The 9,178-nt window shown below is 40.8% G+C and overlaps 1 pseudogene; it reads left to right on the top strand.

The window, feature by feature from the left end:
- Window positions 1-615: 615 nt before the first annotated feature.
- On the top strand, window positions 616-5,407 carry LOC116896080 (annotated as a pseudogene).
- The last annotated feature ends 3,771 nt before the right edge of the window (window positions 5,408-9,178 follow it).

The following is a 9,178-nucleotide window of genomic DNA, read 5'->3' as shown; positions in this document are numbered from 1 at the left end:
GTCAGGGAGCCTTCCTCAGCATTTTCACATGATGATGTACTTAGCTTGTTATTCTTAAGAAAAGGAAGCACCATATTTTCCTTAGTTGCAGGCATCGGTGAGCAATAGGATTCTATTCTCCCACAGCCCTGCAGTGCTCAAATTCTACAGACTTTTTGCCTCCCTGGATGGAACAGTGATTTTGCTGACTGAGTCCCACTGTACATGTGTCTACAATTGTGCTGGATCAAATGGCTGTGTGACCACATGATAAGTTTACTGCTTGAGGAGGAATTGCAACTTAGAACTGTGATTTCCCGAAGGGCTAAGGCAGCAGAGGATGCACTGGAATATTCGAAGCACAAGGCAGGAGCTTTTTGTTCATTGTTTCCTCTAATAAGTGCCCCTCCTGCCCGAATAGACCCTCTCTGAAATGTACTTCCTGTCAGACTCTGCAATCCACGTTTGTAACCAAATGGCTTTAGGCCATTGTCTCACTCCGCAGGGGGGCACTTCAGAGAAACAAACTTCTCTCTGGGCCTATTGCACGAGGTCAACAGTCATGAATGTCTGTTCATGAAAGGAATGTGTGACAGGTCATGTCATCCTAGTGACTACTGAATAATCCTAGTCACAATGGCACTACAGGTGTGGCTATTATTTCAGAAGCCAACGGGGTCCATATGTTTTACTTTGTTCAGCCTGGTACAGTGTAGATACCATTCTGAGGCAAACGTCTCTTCAGTGCCCGCTGTTGACACCCTCCATGTGCACCAAAAGTCTGAGGAGTCGGGTGTACCATCAACAAGATAGTGAATCTCTAACTAAAATGACTTTCTCTGTATCTCAACCACTCTCCAGGGTCTGTTCTGAGGGAGAAGTCATTTGAGATTTTCATACATGTTTTGCCAAATCCATGGAATATGATGAAGCAGCTCCATGAAAAGTTTGGGCTTAAGTCTTTTTTTTTTCTTTTTTCTTTTTTTCCGGAGCCGAGAACCGAACCCAGGGCCTTGTGCTTACTAGGCAAACGCTCTACCACTGAGCTAAATTCCCAACCCCTGGGCTTAAGTCTTAAAAGTGAATTTGTGGTTACAGTTAACTAGAAGCAAGTATTTCACTCTGTGGTTTTACAGCTCTGTCTTCTTGTCTTTCACAAAGGATAAATGAACATCTTATTGCACTATTAACACTAATTAACATCTATTAACACTAATGTATAAATAATATTTGCTATATTAATTCAGGGTATGATTATATGAATATATTATAATGAAAATAAAAGTTAAAATGTTTGAAAGGAAAATTCTTCTGTATTATAAGTTATACTAACTATGATTCTCTAGAAACTTGAAAGCAAACTTGATAAGACACAGGTGCTTGATAGATATATTTTGATGAATCTTGCCCAAATATATATTTTCTTAGGAAGAAAAATTATAAGGAAAAACAATGGTTGATGCTTTTTCTTCAAAATGCTTCTGTGTTAATAAAAGAACTTGCACTTTCTTTGAAAATCTATGCTTTTACACAATTAGCAGTTTCAGAATTAATCTTTGTTTTTCATTTTCTCTAAGTCAAAACACCATACGAGGTATGCTCACACAAGAGAAGAAAATGAAAGGAAAGAAACAAAGACAATAATCCCCTCGCTCAGCACATTCTCATTTTATGAAAACATTTGTGGAAGTGAGAATGTGTCTGTGTTTGGAGCATCAAACTCCAGTCATGATGGCTTTGTGCTGTAAGAACTCGCTCTCTGTGTCACAGCTCAGATGGGAGGACCAAAAGTGTGTAATTGCCTTGGCTCTACAGCAGCACTGCAGTCCTTAGCTACCCTACACTATAGCAGCCTCGTGCCAACTTACAACACCAATCCTGGGGATCACCAGGGTCCCAGTTCACAATTGCTGTGATTCTGGGCTGGAACTAGTAGGAGCATATTATCACATGTCTTCTGGTACCCACTTTTTCACACTCTCATTCTCTTACTCCCCCACATACCCAAGTAGACGCACACAAGAGAGACCTCTTTTGCAAGGTACTATGCATTGAAAGAGTATGGGAATTGTTCAGTTGTATAAAGAATGATCCTTACTTGTATTAAGAGTTCCTAAGAAACAATCCTAGAAAAGTCTGAAGAATGCCCCCATCCAGCTGCCAGAATTTGCAAAACCCCGTGTATCTGGAGACATGGGTTACATTGACATCATGACCATACTGTCTTTTCTTCTCAGCAACATACTGTGTGGTATTTTATGATCACAGAATATTCATTAGAGAAAAGAAGCAAAAGGACCAACTGGAAAGGTTCAATATAAGTTCCACTAGCTATATCTGGTTGTTAGTTGTTTTGTTAACACAAGATTATAGAGGTTTAAAGAAAGGTCAGGGTTGGGGATTTGGCTCAGTGGTAGAGCGCTTGCCTAGGAAGCGCAAGGTCCTGGGTTCGATCCCCAGCCCCGGAAAAAAAAAAAAAAAAAAATGTATTAAAAAAAAAAAAAAAAAGGTCAGGCACACATTATGGAGACACCACATTTCATTAGTTTCTGGGAGGGTTGATTGTACATGTAACTGTGCAAGAGGAGGTTTCTCTGACACCTGATATTGCGTCATTCCATCTTACTCATCCATCTTGGATCCTTCTGTGGAACTGCCTTTCACATGTCCTCCTAAAGTGCCATCCAAAGACTGCCCTGTTTCTTCTTCAGTGTCAGTTTCTATAGATAACTATATTTTATTTCCCTTATAAATAAAGGATATATTAATATATGGTACTTTCTGTCCATCCTCTATAGTGTAAGTTTCAAGAGAGAGAGAGACTTTGTACTTTTATAATTGAGTGCCCAATGCCAATAGCAACGTTTAGAGCAGGTAGGCCTTTACACTTATTAACTATTATAATAAATAACATTTCACATTTTGGAATATAGTAAGAAAGCTCATTAAGATATAAATATCTTACAGCTTTTGTAAATTTACAATACCAATAATAAAATGATACTTAAAATATCAACATAATAATTTGTCTGATCAGTAAATATCACCAAGCAAAGTTAAATAAACATACGGTAAATTTAAATTTTTTGATAGTATTAATGATTCATTTACTTATAGTATTAAGAATTAAATAAGCTAAAGGAAGGGTTCATTTTTTAGTTTTGAGTGGCTTAGTTAGTACACTAGAAAGTAAGCCTTTAATACTTCTTTAAAATAAGCCAATAAAATAAAACAAAATCTTCAGCAAAGGCCAAACTGAAGAATCAGGCCACTCAGGTCCAATGAGCATATTTCCAAGAACTAGAGCTTGGACTCTTCTGTCTCATGCCTTTCATTTGCATTTGACAAACAATGCTATGAGGTATAAACTATTCCCATTTTACAGATGAAACAACTTTCCCCACGCTTTCACTGTTGCAGTAGGAGCTGGAAAAGACTGTAATTCAACCTTTTCTTTAAAAGCTTAAATTTTTTGTTTTTCTTATTATTGCCTACTACAGTTATTCTGATGTGAGAAATGTTTTTGGTAAGATGGAGTCACACACGTCATTTTTTTTTTTAAAAAAAGAAGACTAAAGATCAGGAAAAAAGCATTGGCAGCCAGTCAACACACACTCCCACCTCATCCTTCAGCCGTGGCTTGTTCCTACGATGTTAGAAGGGGGAGTTCTGATCAAACTGTGTGATAGGAAAACTATATATCTTTCAGTAATTGTTCACATTAATAAGCATCCCAGGCTGGCCTGGGGCACTGTGAAGGAAGTGTCACAGCCCTAAGCAGAGTCAGCACTGAGGCAGCTGAGGCCAACGCATCGCAGCTGCCATTTCACTGTGGGAAAGAGTTCAGAGGTCCCTTCTACTGTGCATTCCCATGAACTTGAGGTTCTCAGAGGGGCACTCTGGGAGCTGACGTTCCTTGTTCTGTAGTAATGTGACCCAGAGCATGATAGATTGCTAGTAGTTAATCAACAGGTTATGATAAAAGGCCAAACCTGATTTATTTCCTTTCCCTAAGACTGGCTGTATTTTCACACACAGACAGAGCCGACTAGGTCTCACACAAACTATCGGAATGGCATTTTCCGCTCATATCTTACTGTGTAGAAAAATTGTAGAAATTATGAAAGTTAATTAAATATCTATAGTTTCAAAATAAAAGTCACCCCTATGTACAAACATAACTTTTGCTTACTTATATAATATAAAGTTTATGAAAAAAACAAAACTTAGAAGAGAAACCCCTTTGACACTGACAGAGGAGGATACATGTGGATGTGGATGAGAATGGAGTCTTACTACTTGCTGCAATCCTGTGTTACTTTGAAGATGTTTTTGTACTCCATGAACCTGGAATATTTCAACATCTCATTGGCAATGCGATGAGATTTTTTTTTGGTTTTGATAATGATATCAGATGTGATCATTGATAAGGATACAGCATGGACAATTACTGACTGAAGACACGGATGCTACAGTTTGGTTTATGCTTGCTAACACATTAAAAACAATTACTTGAACAACTTGATCACATGGGAAATCTTTAGATTTTCATTTCAGAGTCAGGAAATTTAAAGCACAAGCCCAATATTTTGAAGAAATTAGCACTCAAATTCAACCAGACATCCTTTCAAGTTGTACAGTATATTTCTAAGGATGTACATGTGTATTCATTATTTTTGCATATGTCTGCAATCTAATTTACTACTACAATATTCTCAAAATTCTGAAGCCTGCCAACCTTGGTGGCATGAATCAAAAGTCCTCAGGAGGCTGAGGCAGAAAGATTTTATTTTTGAGCTTAGAAATTCCAGGCCAGCCTTTCACTGCTGCACCCACAGCGATGTAGCTCGGGCTACAGGAGAGGCTGCCTCTAGTGTCCTCTGCTGTGGTAAAAAGAAGATCTCTTTGAACCCCAATGAGACCAATGAAATCTCCAATGCCAGCTCCTGTCAGCAGATCAGGAAGCTGATCAAAGATGGGCTCATCATCGGAAGCCTATGGCTGTCCATTCCCGGGCTCGCTGCCAGAAAAACACTTTGGCCCAACGGAGGGCAGCCATATGAACATAGGAACGAGGAAGGGTACTTCCAATGTTCGGATGCCCGAGAAGGCGACCTGGGTGAGAAGGATGAGGATTCTGTGCCGGCTTCTCAGGAGATACCAGGAAGCTAAGAGGATTGATTGCCTTATGTATTACAGCCTATACCTGAATGAAGGTCAGTGGGGATGTATTAAAAAACAAGTTGATTCTCATGGAACATATCCACAAACTGAAGGCAGACAAGGCCCGCGAGAAGCTACTGGCTGACTAGGCTGAAGCTCACAGGTCTAAATCCCAGGAAGCAAGAAAGAGTGGGAGGAGTGCCTCCAGGCCAGCAAGGAAGACATCATTAATACTCTGTCCAAGGAGGAAGAGACCAAGAAATAATGCTTCCCTCACGTCTGTACATAGTGGCCTGGCTGTGGCCTTGCAAGGACCAGTCATTAAAATAGAACAACCCTTTGTCTGTTAAAAAAGAAAAAAGAAAGAAATTCTAGACCAGCCTGAGTAGAACAGCAAAACATTCTTCTACAATGTTTAAGAATATAGAACGAAGGCTATTCTGATATTTAATTCTAATAGGATCATAAAGAACTCATATTTAAAGGGACGCTTTCAGAAATAAAGTATGGCTTTCAGGCTTTCATGGTTTTGAAAGGTAATTGGCAGTAGTTGAGCTACAGGAAATGACGCATTGTTTTTATTCCATGTGAAAAACGGTTTGTGGGTGGAAGAGCCAATGGAGACATGTTCTTCAGAACTTGCATTCTGTCTCTAGGTTAACTAAAGCACTTCCGGGAACACCCATTCAGAGCCTGCCCCACATGTGGCCCATACATATACAGCCACTCAATTAGACAAGATGGATGAAGCAAAGAAGTGCAGGAAGACAGGAGCCGGATGTAGATCGCTCCTGAGAGACACAGCCAGAATACAGCAAATACAGCGACGAATGCCAGCAGCAAACCACCAAACTGAGACCAGGACCCCCGTTGAAGGAATCAGAGAAAGAACTGGAAGAGCTTGAAGGGGCTCGAGACCCCATATGAACAACAGTGCCAAGCAACCAGAGCTTCCAGGGACTAAGCCACTACCTAAAGACTATACATGGACTGACCCTGGACTCTGACCTCATAGGTAGCAATGAATATCCTAGTAAGATCCCAGTGGAAGGGAAGCCCTGGGTCCTGCTAAAGTGAACCCCAGTGAACTAGATTGTTGGGGGAGGCGGCAATGGGGGAGGATGGGGAGGGAACACCCATAAAGAAGGCATGGGGGAGGATTAGGGGGATGTTTGCCCGGAAACCGGGAAAGGGAATAACACTCGAAATGTATATAAGAAATACTCAAGTTAATAAAAAAAAAAAAAAAAAGAAGGAAAAAAACAAAAAAAGAAAAAAAAAAAGAAAAAACTAAAGCACTTCTGTCTTTTAAGGTCAAAAATATAAAGTCACATATTTTTATGTCTACTCCAATTTTAGTGCTTTAGTTCTTGTTACAATGTATTGCATGTACACACCTACCACTCACTTCCTGTTTTGTGCTGTGTATTGAAGTACCTATCACGGTAAAGCCACTGGGTCTGGTAGAATCAACAGCTTGTTGATTTGAGGAGCAACAAAAATGAACAAAGCGGCATGCCTTCCAGGATGAGGGCGGAATTGTTTTCACCGTTTTTCCCATCAGCACCCCCTTTTTGGTGCATCGGGGAATTAGATTTTTACAAAAGCTACCAGCTAGAAGAACATGTGGCAGCAGACAGTAGAGCGAGGTTTCTAACAGATGTTTGAAAAGGTAACTGTTGAGTGAAAACAAATTCTTGGTCTTTAAATTAAGCAAGAGAGGGAAGATGAGAAACCTTCATGGCTCCTGTGGAAGAAGGAGGCACTCAGTTGACGGCAGAGGCTAAAAAGCTGTCACTGGGTCTTATTGCCTGCTAGCTAATTAATGATGTTTCCTCCTCAGTACATTTGAACATATTTTAGATGCACAGTCATACTTCTTGCTTGTATATCTGTGCTAACTGGTCATCAGATATGGTTCCTCCTCTATTCTGTAGATCCCTGAGGAAAAAATGACACCTTTTCCTTTAAGCCAATAACAGTCAGATGTGTTTCATTATTATTTAATTATTCCATCACATAAAACTTCTCATTCTCATCTATGGATCATCAATAAAACCCACGATAACTTCCAGTTTCACGAAACTAAAAAATTAAAGTGAAGAAGCTTCTGTACTCTGTGGGGCTGTGCACTGGGGGCTCCCCACGGAGATCTCTGGCAGAGTAGGCACAAGGGCTGTGGCGAGGGGGAGAGAACTCAGGCAGGCAGGAGGAACAGCTCTCGCTGTCTCTGCTGCTGGTCCTTCTTCTTTACCCAGCTGCTACTTCAGTTGCTCAGCCGGGCTGAGCCAGTAGGAAACTAACTAGAAGGCAAGGGGTGCAGGGGAGCGTCTGGCAGTGACTTCGGGAGAGCAGATCTCTTCCACAAGAGGCGGTATTTCAGCTCTATGACAGAAGCTCTCAGATGATGAAATAATTCCTGTACACCTTTAATCCTGAACACGATTCTTAAATACAGTTTTTGGATGGGTCAGTGTCTGACAGCAAGTACTTCCTATTGGTTTGGCCTGAGAGCTTGGAAAGACCTCATCTATATATTCTGGGGTGTGGTCCTGCTTTTACGACTGATTTGTCTCGGGCCTATGTAGCCTGTGGTCATGTCCTCACATGCGGAGCAGGGGCTTGGGGTATTGCCCTATGTAACTCATCTGTCTCAAACCTCTCTACAGGGGTCTGTGGAGGGCTGCAGCTAGTGAGGCCTTGCTCTGGCAGACTAGGAATGTGCCTGTCGTTCCTTTTAGGGTCTCTGGGGATTCGACCTACCACTGCCCCACAGTGCTCCATGGATAACTCGGAGGTTTTGGAGGTTAAATAAATGTTGACTACATTTGTTCCAACCACACAGGGTGAACATAGACTATGCCTGCTCCCAAAGTAAGAACTTGCTTTCTGGGTTTTATGTGTTTATTTACACTTTAGTATTTATTTCTTGTTCTCACTAAACAGTTCTTAGAACAGCAAACAGTCAATTGATATTTTGGGAAAGTACTCATTGAAACTGTCATGTGGCTGTTTTTGCTGTTTCTGTACACACATTGTATGTAAGACTGAGAATATATGTGACTGTACTATTTCAAAAGCCACTTATGGGTCTATGGGTATTGCGGTCAGCCTGGGTGTCCTAAGTGATAGTCACCCAGAAGTCGCTAATTCTGTAGTGCTTTGGTGACAGGTCTGTGCACATGTTTACAGTAGGAATGACATGCTACATTTATTAAGATGCTGAAAGCCTGTATTTTCCAGCACTTCTACAGCAAACCACAATGATGCTGTGGGAATAAACAGCCCTGCCCTCTCCCAGCTCCTCTACCACAACCTTAGGATACCCTTGGTTCTTTCAGCACATTAAGAAAAATGACATGGTTGGTCTTGTTTGATAGATCTTCTGAAAAGTGTTAAAGAGTTTCTCTAAAATAAACAAATCCAAAAGTTAGTTGACAAAACACCCCAAAAGTCTTTCAGAACTCTTTTGGTAAAACTAGTTAATATAAGGCTATATTTTGGTCCTAATACTGACACCATGACACAGGTAAGGTAACATTTGAATATTTGAAGGTTGGTACATAATCAAGGATATGGTAAAAAGGCCAGGGAAGTGTCACCAAAGTTAGAAATCAGATGAAGGGAGTTCAAACAGGAACTGTCATTTCTCCCTTTTAACATGTAGGGACTGTCAAAGTGCCAATGGATCTTTTTGTTTTTTGTATTAATTAACATATTTATTTACTTACATCCCAAGTAAATAAGTACTTTGCTTACCCCTTTCTGTCTCCCTTCACTAAGACCCTCTCCCATTTCCCTTTCCCTTCTCCTCTGAGAGGGTGGGTTCCCCCATCATGGTGTATCAAGTCTCTGCCAGATTAGGCACATCCTTTGCCAGTGATGTCAGTCAGGGCAACCCTGTTGGAGAACTGATACCACAGTCAGCAATTCTGATGAACAAAAGAGCTTCTGGAGGAATCGCCATCCCTGACCTCAAGCTATACTACAAAGCAATAGTGACAAAAACTGCATGGTGTTGGTACAGAAATAGACA

Source organism: Rattus rattus, chromosome 3 (genome assembly GCF_011064425.1).
Source record: "Rattus rattus isolate New Zealand chromosome 3, Rrattus_CSIRO_v1, whole genome shotgun sequence".
Classification (NCBI taxonomy): Eukaryota; Metazoa; Chordata; class Mammalia; order Rodentia; family Muridae; genus Rattus; species Rattus rattus.
This window is presented reverse-complemented; position numbering and strand designations above follow the sequence as displayed.